This window comes from Arachis ipaensis, chromosome B6 (genome assembly GCF_059453495.1).
Source record: "Arachis ipaensis isolate K30076 ecotype BB chromosome B6, ASM5945349v1, whole genome shotgun sequence".
Lineage (NCBI taxonomy): Eukaryota > Viridiplantae > Streptophyta > Magnoliopsida > Fabales > Fabaceae > Arachis > Arachis ipaensis.
In genome coordinates this window covers 113,668,198-113,676,792 of record NC_142441.1, presented here as the reverse complement: position 1 = coordinate 113,676,792, position 8,595 = coordinate 113,668,198, and the positions used below count along the sequence as shown (strand labels likewise).

Genomic DNA, 8,595 nt, shown 5'->3' with positions numbered 1-8,595 from the left:
ACTTTATCCATTGAAGTTCAGAATGATTGGCTTCTATAGGAACTCAGAGTTTAGATAGTGTTATTGACTCTCCTAGTTCAGTATGATGATTCTTGAACACAGCTATTTTATGAGTCTTGGCCGTGGCCCTAAGCACTTTGTTTTCCAGTATTACCACCGGATACATAAATGCCACAGACACATAATTGGGTGAACCTTTTCATATTGTGACTCAGCTTTGCTAAAGTCCCCAATTAGAGGTGTCCAGGGTTCTTAAGCACACTCTTTTTTTTTGCTTTGGACCTTGACTTTAACCGCTCAGTCTCAAGTTTTCACTTGACACCTACACGCCACAAGCACATGGTTAGGGACAGCTCGGTTTAGCCGCTTAGACAAGGATTTTATTCCTTTAGGCCCTCCTATCCACTGATGCTCAAAGCCTTGGGATCCTTTTTATTTGCCCTTGCCTTTTGGTTTTAAGGGTTATTGGCTTTTTGCTCTTGCCTCTTGGTTTTAAGAGCTTTTGGCTTTTTCTGCTTGCTTTTTTTTTTCCTTTCTATATATTTTTTTTGCCTATTTTATTTTATTTTTTTTCTACAAGCTTTGTTCTTTGCTGCTTTTTCTTGCTTCAAGAATCATTTTTATGATTTTTCAGATTATCAAATAACATGTCTCCTAGTCATCATTCTTTCAAGAGCCAACATATTTAACATTCTTAAAAATCAACTTCAAAAGACATATGCACTGTTCAAGCATACATTCAGAAAACAAAAAGCATTGTCACCACATCAATATAATTAAACTAAGTTCAAGGATAAATTCAAAACTCATGTACTTCTTGTTCTTTTGAATTAAAACATTTTTCATTTAAGAGAGGTGATGGATTCATAGGACATTCATAACTTTAAGACAAAGTTACTAACTACTAATGATCATGTAATGAAGACACAAACATAGATAAGCACTTAACATAGAGAAAACGAAAAACAGAGAAAGTAAGAACAAGGAATGAGTCCACCTTAGTGATGGTGGCGTTTCCTTCTTGAGGAACCAATGATGTCCTTGAGCTCTTCTATGTCTCTTCCTTGTCTTTGTTGCTCCTCCCTCATTGCTTTTTGATCTTCTCTTATTTCATGAAGGATGATGGAGTGCTCTTGATGTTCCACCCTTAGTTGTCCCATGTTGGAACTTAATTCTCCTAGGGAGGTGTTGATTTGCTCCCAATAGTTTTGTGGAGGAAAATGCATATGAGGCATCTCCGGAATCTCATGGTGATAAGCTTCCTGCGCCTCTTGAGCTCCATGAATGGGCTCTCTTTCTTGCTCCATCTTTTTCTTAGTGATGGGCTTCTCTTCCTCAATGTGAATGTCTCCTTCTATGGAAGCTCCAGCTGAGTAACATAGATGGCAGATAAGATGAGGAAAAGCTAGCCTTGCCCCAGGAGAGGGCTTTTCGGCTATTTTGTAGAGTTCAAGGGAGATGACTTCATGAACCTCTACTTCTTCTCCAATCATGATGCTATGGATCATGATGGCCCGATCCACAGTAACTTCAGATCGGTTGCTAGTGGGGATGATGGAGCGTTGGATGAACTCCAACCATCCTCTAGCCACAGGCTTGAGGTCCAATCTTCTTAGTTGAACCGGCTTGCCTTTGGAGTCAATCTTCCATTGAGCTCCTTCCACACATATGTCCATGAGGATTTGGTCCAACCTTTGATTAAAGTTGACCCTTCTAGTGTAGGGGCGTTCATCTCCTTGCATCATAGGCAAGTTAAACGCCAACCTCACATTTTCCGGACTAAAATCCAAGTATCTCTCCCGAACCATTGTAACACAGTTCTTTGGATCCGGGTTCTTACTTTGATCATGGTTCTTGGTGATCCATGCATTGGCATAGAACTCTTGAACCATTAGGATGCCGACTTGTTGGATGGGATTTGTTAGAACTTCCCAACCTCTTCTTTGAATTTCATGTCGGATCTCCGGATACTCATTTCTTTTGAGTTTGAAAGGGACCTCGGGGATCACCTTCTTCTTGGCCACAACATCATAGAAGTGGTCTTGATGAGCTTTGGAGATGAATCTTTCCATCTCCCATGACTCGGAGGTGGAAGTTTTTGTCTTCCCTTTCCCTTTTCTAGAGGATTCTCCGGTCTTAGGTGCCATCAATGGTAATGAAAAAACAAAAAGCTTATGCTTTTACCACACCAAACTTAGAATATTGCTCGCCCTCGAGCAAGAAAATAAAGAATTAGATGAAGAAGAAGAAGAAAAGATGGAGAAGAGGGGGGTGTGTTTCGGCCAAGAAGAGAAGAGAGGGTTGTGTTGTGTGAAAATGAGGAAGAATGGAAGGCTTTATATAGGGAAGGGAGGGGGGTTAAGGTTCGGCCATATGGGTGGGTTTGGGTGGGAAATTGATTTGAATTTTGAAGGTAGGTGGAGTTTACTGGGTAGGTTTAAGGGGAAGAGTGGGTGGATGTGAGTGGTGAAGGGTTAATAGGGAAGAGAGATGGAGGTGATAGGTGAAGGATTTTGGGGAAGAGTGTTTATTGGGAATAGAGGATGATTGAGAAGAGAGAAGAGAGTGAGTGGAGGTAGGTGAGGATCCTGTGGGGTCCACAGATCCTGAGATGATCCTGTGGGGTCCACAGATCCTGAGGTGTTCAAGGATTTACAACCTTGCACCAAATTAGGCATGTAAAATGCCCTTGCACACAACTCTGGGCATTCAGCGCCAGGTTGGTGCCCATTTTGGGCGTTCAACGCCTATTTGTTGCCCATTTCTGGCATTGAACGCCAGAACCATGCTTGTTATGGGCGTTCAGCGCCAGCTCTTCTCCAGGGTGCAATTCTGGCGTTCAGCGCCCAGATGCTGCCCATTTTGGGCGTTCAGCGCCCAGATACTGCCCATTTTGGGCGTTCAGCGCCAGAACCATGCTCTGTTCTGGCGTTGAACGCCAGACAGGTGCTTCCTCCAGGGTGTGATTTTTCTTCCGCTGTTTTTGATTCTGTTTCTAAATTTTTCGTTTATTTTGTGACTCCACATGATCATGAACCTAAGAAAACATGAAAAACAAAAATAAAATTAGATAAATAAACATTGGGTTGCCTCCCAACAAGCATTTCTTTAATGTCAATAACTTGACAGTGGGCTCTCATGGAGCCTCACAGATGTGCAGAGCTTTGTTGAGACCTCCCAACACCAAACTTAGAGTTTGGATATGGGGGTTTGACACCAAACTTAGAGTTTGACTGTGGGGGCTTTGGTTGACTCTGCTTTGAGAGAAGCTTTTTCTGCTTCCTCTCCATGGATGCAGAGAGAGATCCTTGAGTTGTAAACACAAGGTTGTCCTTATTTAATTGAAGGATCAATTCTCCTCTGTCCACATCAATCACAGCTCTTGCTGTGGCTAGGAAAGGTCTTCCTAGGATGATGGATTCATCCTCTTCCTTTCCAGTATCCAGGACTATGAAATCAGTAGGGATGTAAAGGCCTTCAACCTTTACTAACACGTCCTCTACTTGTCCATAAGCCTGTTTTCTTGAATTGTCTGCCATCTCTAATGAGATTTTAGCAGCTTGCACCCCATAGATTCCCACTTTCTCTATTACAAAGAGGGGCATGAGGTTTATTCCTGAACCAAGGTCACACAGAGCCTTAAAGATCATGGTGCCTATGGTACAAGGTATTATGAACTTTCCAGGATCCTGTCTCTTCTGAGGCAATGTCAGTTGATCCAGATCACTTAGTTCATTGGTGAACAAGGGAGGTTCATCTTCCCAAGTTTCAATACCAAATAATTTGGCATTTAGCTTCATGATTGCACCAAGGAACTTGGCAGCTTGCTCTTCAGTAACATCCTCATTCTCTTCAGAAGAGGAATATTCGTCAGAGCTCATGAATGGCATAAGGAGGTTCAATGGAATCTCTATGGTCTGTAGATGAGTCTCAGATTCCTTAGGTTCCTCAGAGGAAAGCTCCTTATTGATCACTGGACGTCCCAGGAGGTCTTCCTCCTTGAGATTCACGTCCTTCTCCTCTCTTGTGGGTTCGGCCATGGTAATTAATTCAATGGCCTTGCACTTTCCTTTTGGATTCTCTTCTGTATTGCTTGGGAGAGTACTAGGAGGGATTTCAGTGATCCTTTTACTCAGTTGGCCCACTTGTGCTTCCAAATTTCTAATGGAAGATCTTGTTTCATTCATGAAACTCACAGTGGCCTTAGATAGATCAGAGACTAAATTTGCTAAGCTAGATGGATTCTGCTCAGAATTCTCTGTCTGTTGCTGAGTGGATGATGGAAAAGACTTGCTATTGCTAAACCTGTTTCTTCCACCATTATTAAAGCCTTGTTGAGGCTTTTGATCCTTCCATGAGAGATTTGGGTGATTTCTCTATGATGGATTGTAGGTGTTTCCATATGGTTCACCCATGTATTTTAACTCTACTATTGCAAGGTTCTCAGGATCATAAGCTTCTTCCTCAGAAGATGCCTCTTGAGTACTGTTGGATGCAGCTTGCATTCCATTCAGACTCTGAGAAATCATATTGACTTGCTGAGTCAATATTTTATTCTGAGCCAATATGGCATTCAGAGTATCAATTTCAAGAACTCCCTTCTTCATAGGTGTCCCATTACTCAAAGGATTCCTCTCAGAAGTGTACATAAACTGGTTATTAGCAACCATGTCAATGAGTTCTTGAGCTTCTGCAGGCGTTTTCTTTAGGTGAATGGATCCACCTGCAGAAGTATCCAATGACATCTTTGATAGCTCAGATAAACCATCATAGAATATATCCAGGATGGTCCATTCTGAAAGCATGTCAGAAGGACACTTTTTGGTCAGCTGCTTGTATCTTTCCCAAGCTTCATAGAGGGATTCACCTTCTTTCTGTCTGAAGGTTTGAACGTCACCTCTAATCTTGCTCAGCTTTTGAGGAGGAAAGAACTTGGCTAAGAAAGCCGTGACCAGCTTATCCCAAGAGTTTAGGCTGTCTTTGGGTTGAGAGTCCAACCATATTCTAGCTCTGTCTCTTACAGCAAAAGGGAAAAGCATGAGACTGTAGACTTCAGGATCTACTCCATTAGTCTTAACAGTATCACAGATCTGCAAAAATTCAGTTAAGAACTGAAAAGGATCTTGATATGGAAGTCCATGAAACTTGCAGTTCTGCTGCATCAGAGAAACTAGCTGAGGTTTCAGCTCAAAATTGTTTGCTCCAATGGTAGGAATGGAGATGCTTCTTCCATGTAAATTGGAATTAGGTGCAGTAAAGTCACCAAGCATTCTCCTTGCATTATTGTTGTTGGGTTCGGCTGCCATCTCCTTTACTTGTTCGAAATTTTCAATAAGGTTGTCTTTGGATTGTTGTAATTTAGCTTCTCTTAGTTTTCTCTTCAGAGTCCTTTCAGGTTCTGGATCAGCTTCAACAAGAATGCCTTTTTCTTTGTCCCTGCTCATAAGAAAGAGAAGAGAAAAAGAAAAGAAGAGGAATCCTCTATGTCACAGTAAAGAGGTTCCTTATTGTTAGTAGAAGAAGAAAAGGAATAGGGGTGAAGAAAAATGAAGAATCCAAACACAAAGGTGATGATAGGAGTAGAGATGTGAGATGAAGAGAAGTGTTAGTAGATGAATAAATAAATAGAAGGGGATGAGAGGAGGAGAGAATATTCGAAAATAATTTTTGAAAAAGAGTTAGTGATTTTCGAAAATAGTTTTTGAAAAAGGTTAGTAGTTTTTCAAAAATTCAAATAAAAAATAAAATAATTAGTCTAATTAAAAAGAAATTTTGAAAAAGAGGGAAGATTTTTTCGAAAATTAGAGAGAGAGAGTTAGTTAGGTAGTTTTGAAAAAGGTAAGAAACAAACAAAAAGTTAGTTAGTTAGTTGAAACAAATTTTGAAAAGATAAGAAGTTAGAAAGTTAGAAAAGATATTTTGCAATCATTTTTTTTGAAAAAGGTAAGATAAGAAGATATTTTTGAAAAGATATGATAGAAATTAGTTTTTGAAAAAGATTTGATTTTTAAAATCTCAATTAATGACTTGATTCACAAGAAATCACAAGATATGATTCTAGAACTTAAAGTTTGAATCTTTCTTAACAAGTAAGTAACAAACTTGAAATTTTTGAATCAAAACATTAATTGATGATGTTATTTTCGAAAATATGATGTAAAATTAAGAAAAAGATTTTTGAAAAATATTTTTGAAATTTTCGAAAATAACTAAAAAAAATTGAAAAAAGATTTGCTTTTTGAAAAAGATTTTGAAAAAGATAAGATTTTTTTTAAATTGAAAATTTGATTTGACTCATAAAAACAACTAGATTTTAAAATTTTTTGAAAAAGTCAAATCTAATTTTCGAAATTTTAAGAGAGAAAAAGGGAAAGATATTTTTTTGATTTTTGAATTTTTATGATGAGAGAGAGAAACAAGAAAAATGATGCAATGCATGAAAGTTATGGATCAAAACAATGAATGCATGTAAGAATGCTATGAATGTCAAGATGAACACCAAGAACACTATGAAGATCATGATGAACATCAAGAACACATTTTTGAAAAATTTTTAATGCAAAGAAAACATGCAAGACACCAAACTTAGAATTCTTTAATGCTTAGACATAAAGAATTTAGAAATGCATATGAAAAACAAGAAAAGACACAAAACATGCAAATGCAAAGATCAAACAAGAAGACTTACCAAGAACAACTTGAAGATCATGAAGAACACTATGAATGCATGAATTTTTTCGAAAAATGCAAGATGAACATGCAATTGACACCAAACTTATAACATGACTCAAGACTCAAACAAGAAACACAAAAAATATTTTTGATTTTTTTATGATTTTCTAATTTTTTTTATTTTTTCGAAAATTATTTGAAAAATAAAAATAAGGATTCCAAAATTTTTAATATGAATTCCAGGAATCTAGCATTCTTAGTCTAAAGCTCCAATCTGAGGGTTAGGCATGGCTTAATAGCCAGCCAAGCTTTAGCGTATAACATCAGAGAATATACTGCTCATTACTTATCAAAGTAACTTGCCTCTATGCTGATGGTTTGGAAGCCTCAGTCTAAAAGAATTTAGACATGGCTTTATGGCTAGTCAGGCTTCAACATGCTTCATGAAACACTAGAATTCATTCTTAAAAATTTTGAAGAAAAATATATTTTTGAAAACATTTTTTTTTTCGAAAACAAAGGAGAAATTTTTTACAGATTTTCGAAAAATTTTTTGAAAACTTTTTGAAAATAAGAAGGAAATTACCCAATCTAAGCAACAAGATGAACCGTCAGTTGTCCAAACTCGAACAATCCCCGGCAACGGCGCCAAAAACTTGGTATGCGAAATTGTTACTCAGGTTGTGAATTATTGTTCGAAATTGATTCCCTGGCGATGGCACCAAAAATGGATGCACAGAACCATGGTCTAACATATCTTCACAACTTCGCATAACTAACCAGCAAGTGCACTGGGTCATCCAAGTAATAAACCTTACGTGAGTAAGGGTCGATCCCACGGAGATTGTTGGTATGAAGCAAGCTATGGTCACCTTGTAAATCTCAGTCAGGCGGATATAAAATAGTTATGGAGTTTTCAAAATTAATACTAAAATAAGGATAGAAATACTTATGTAAATCATTGGTGAGAATTTCAGATAAGCGTATGGAGATGCATTCATTCCTCTGAACCTCTGCTTTCCTGCTGTCTTCATCCAATCCGTCTTACTCCTTTCTATGGCTGGCTTTATGTAAGGATGTCACCGGTGCCAATGGCTACTTTCAATCCTCTCGGGAAAATGGTCCAAATGCTCTGTCACAGCACGGCTAATCGTCTAGAGGCATCACCCTTGTCGTTGGTTGCATCCTATTCCTCTCTGTGAAAATGGTCCGATGCGCTGTCACTGCATGGCTAATCATCTTGGAGGTTCTCGATCATACTGGAATAGAATTTACTATCCTTTTGCGTCTGTCACTACGCCCAGCACTCGCGAGTTTGGAGTTCGTCACAGTCATTCAATCCCAGAGTCCTACTGGAATACCACGGACAAGGTTTAGACTTTCCGGACTCTCATGAATGCCGCCATCAATCTAGCTTATACCACGAAGATTCTGATTAAGAGATCTAAGAGATACTCATTCAATCTAATGTAGAACGGAAGTGGTTGTCAGGCACGCGTTCATAGGGAATGATGATGATTGTCACATTCATCACATTCAGGTTGAAGTGTGAATGAATATCTTAGAGCGAAATAAGATGAATTGAATAGAAAACAGTAGTACTTTGCATTAATCTTTGAGGAACAGCAGAGCTCCACACCTTAATCTATAGAGTGTAGAAACTCTACCGTTGAAAATACATAAGTAATGAAGGTCCAGGCATGGCTGAATGGCCAGCCCCCAATCGTGATCAATAGATCAAAAGATAATCCAAAGATGTCTAATACAATAGTAAAAGGTCCTATTTATAATATACTAGCTACTAGGGTTTACAGAAGTAAGTAATTGATGCATAAATTCACTTCCGAGGCCCACTTGGTGTGTGCTTGGGCTGAGCTTGAAATCTACACGTGGAGAGGTCATTCTTGGAGTTGAACGCCAGCT

At 38.6% G+C, this 8,595-nt stretch overlaps 1 non-coding gene across 1 annotated transcript; it reads left to right on the top strand.

Annotated features, from left to right (window-relative positions):
- The first annotated feature begins 4,800 nt into the window (after positions 1-4,800).
- On the top strand, positions 4,801-4,907 carry LOC148562361 (small nucleolar RNA R71). Its single transcript, XR_015887986.1, has one exon. It is a non-coding gene; the product is annotated as a small nucleolar RNA R71 (small nucleolar RNA).
- The last annotated feature ends 3,688 nt before the right edge of the window (positions 4,908-8,595 follow it).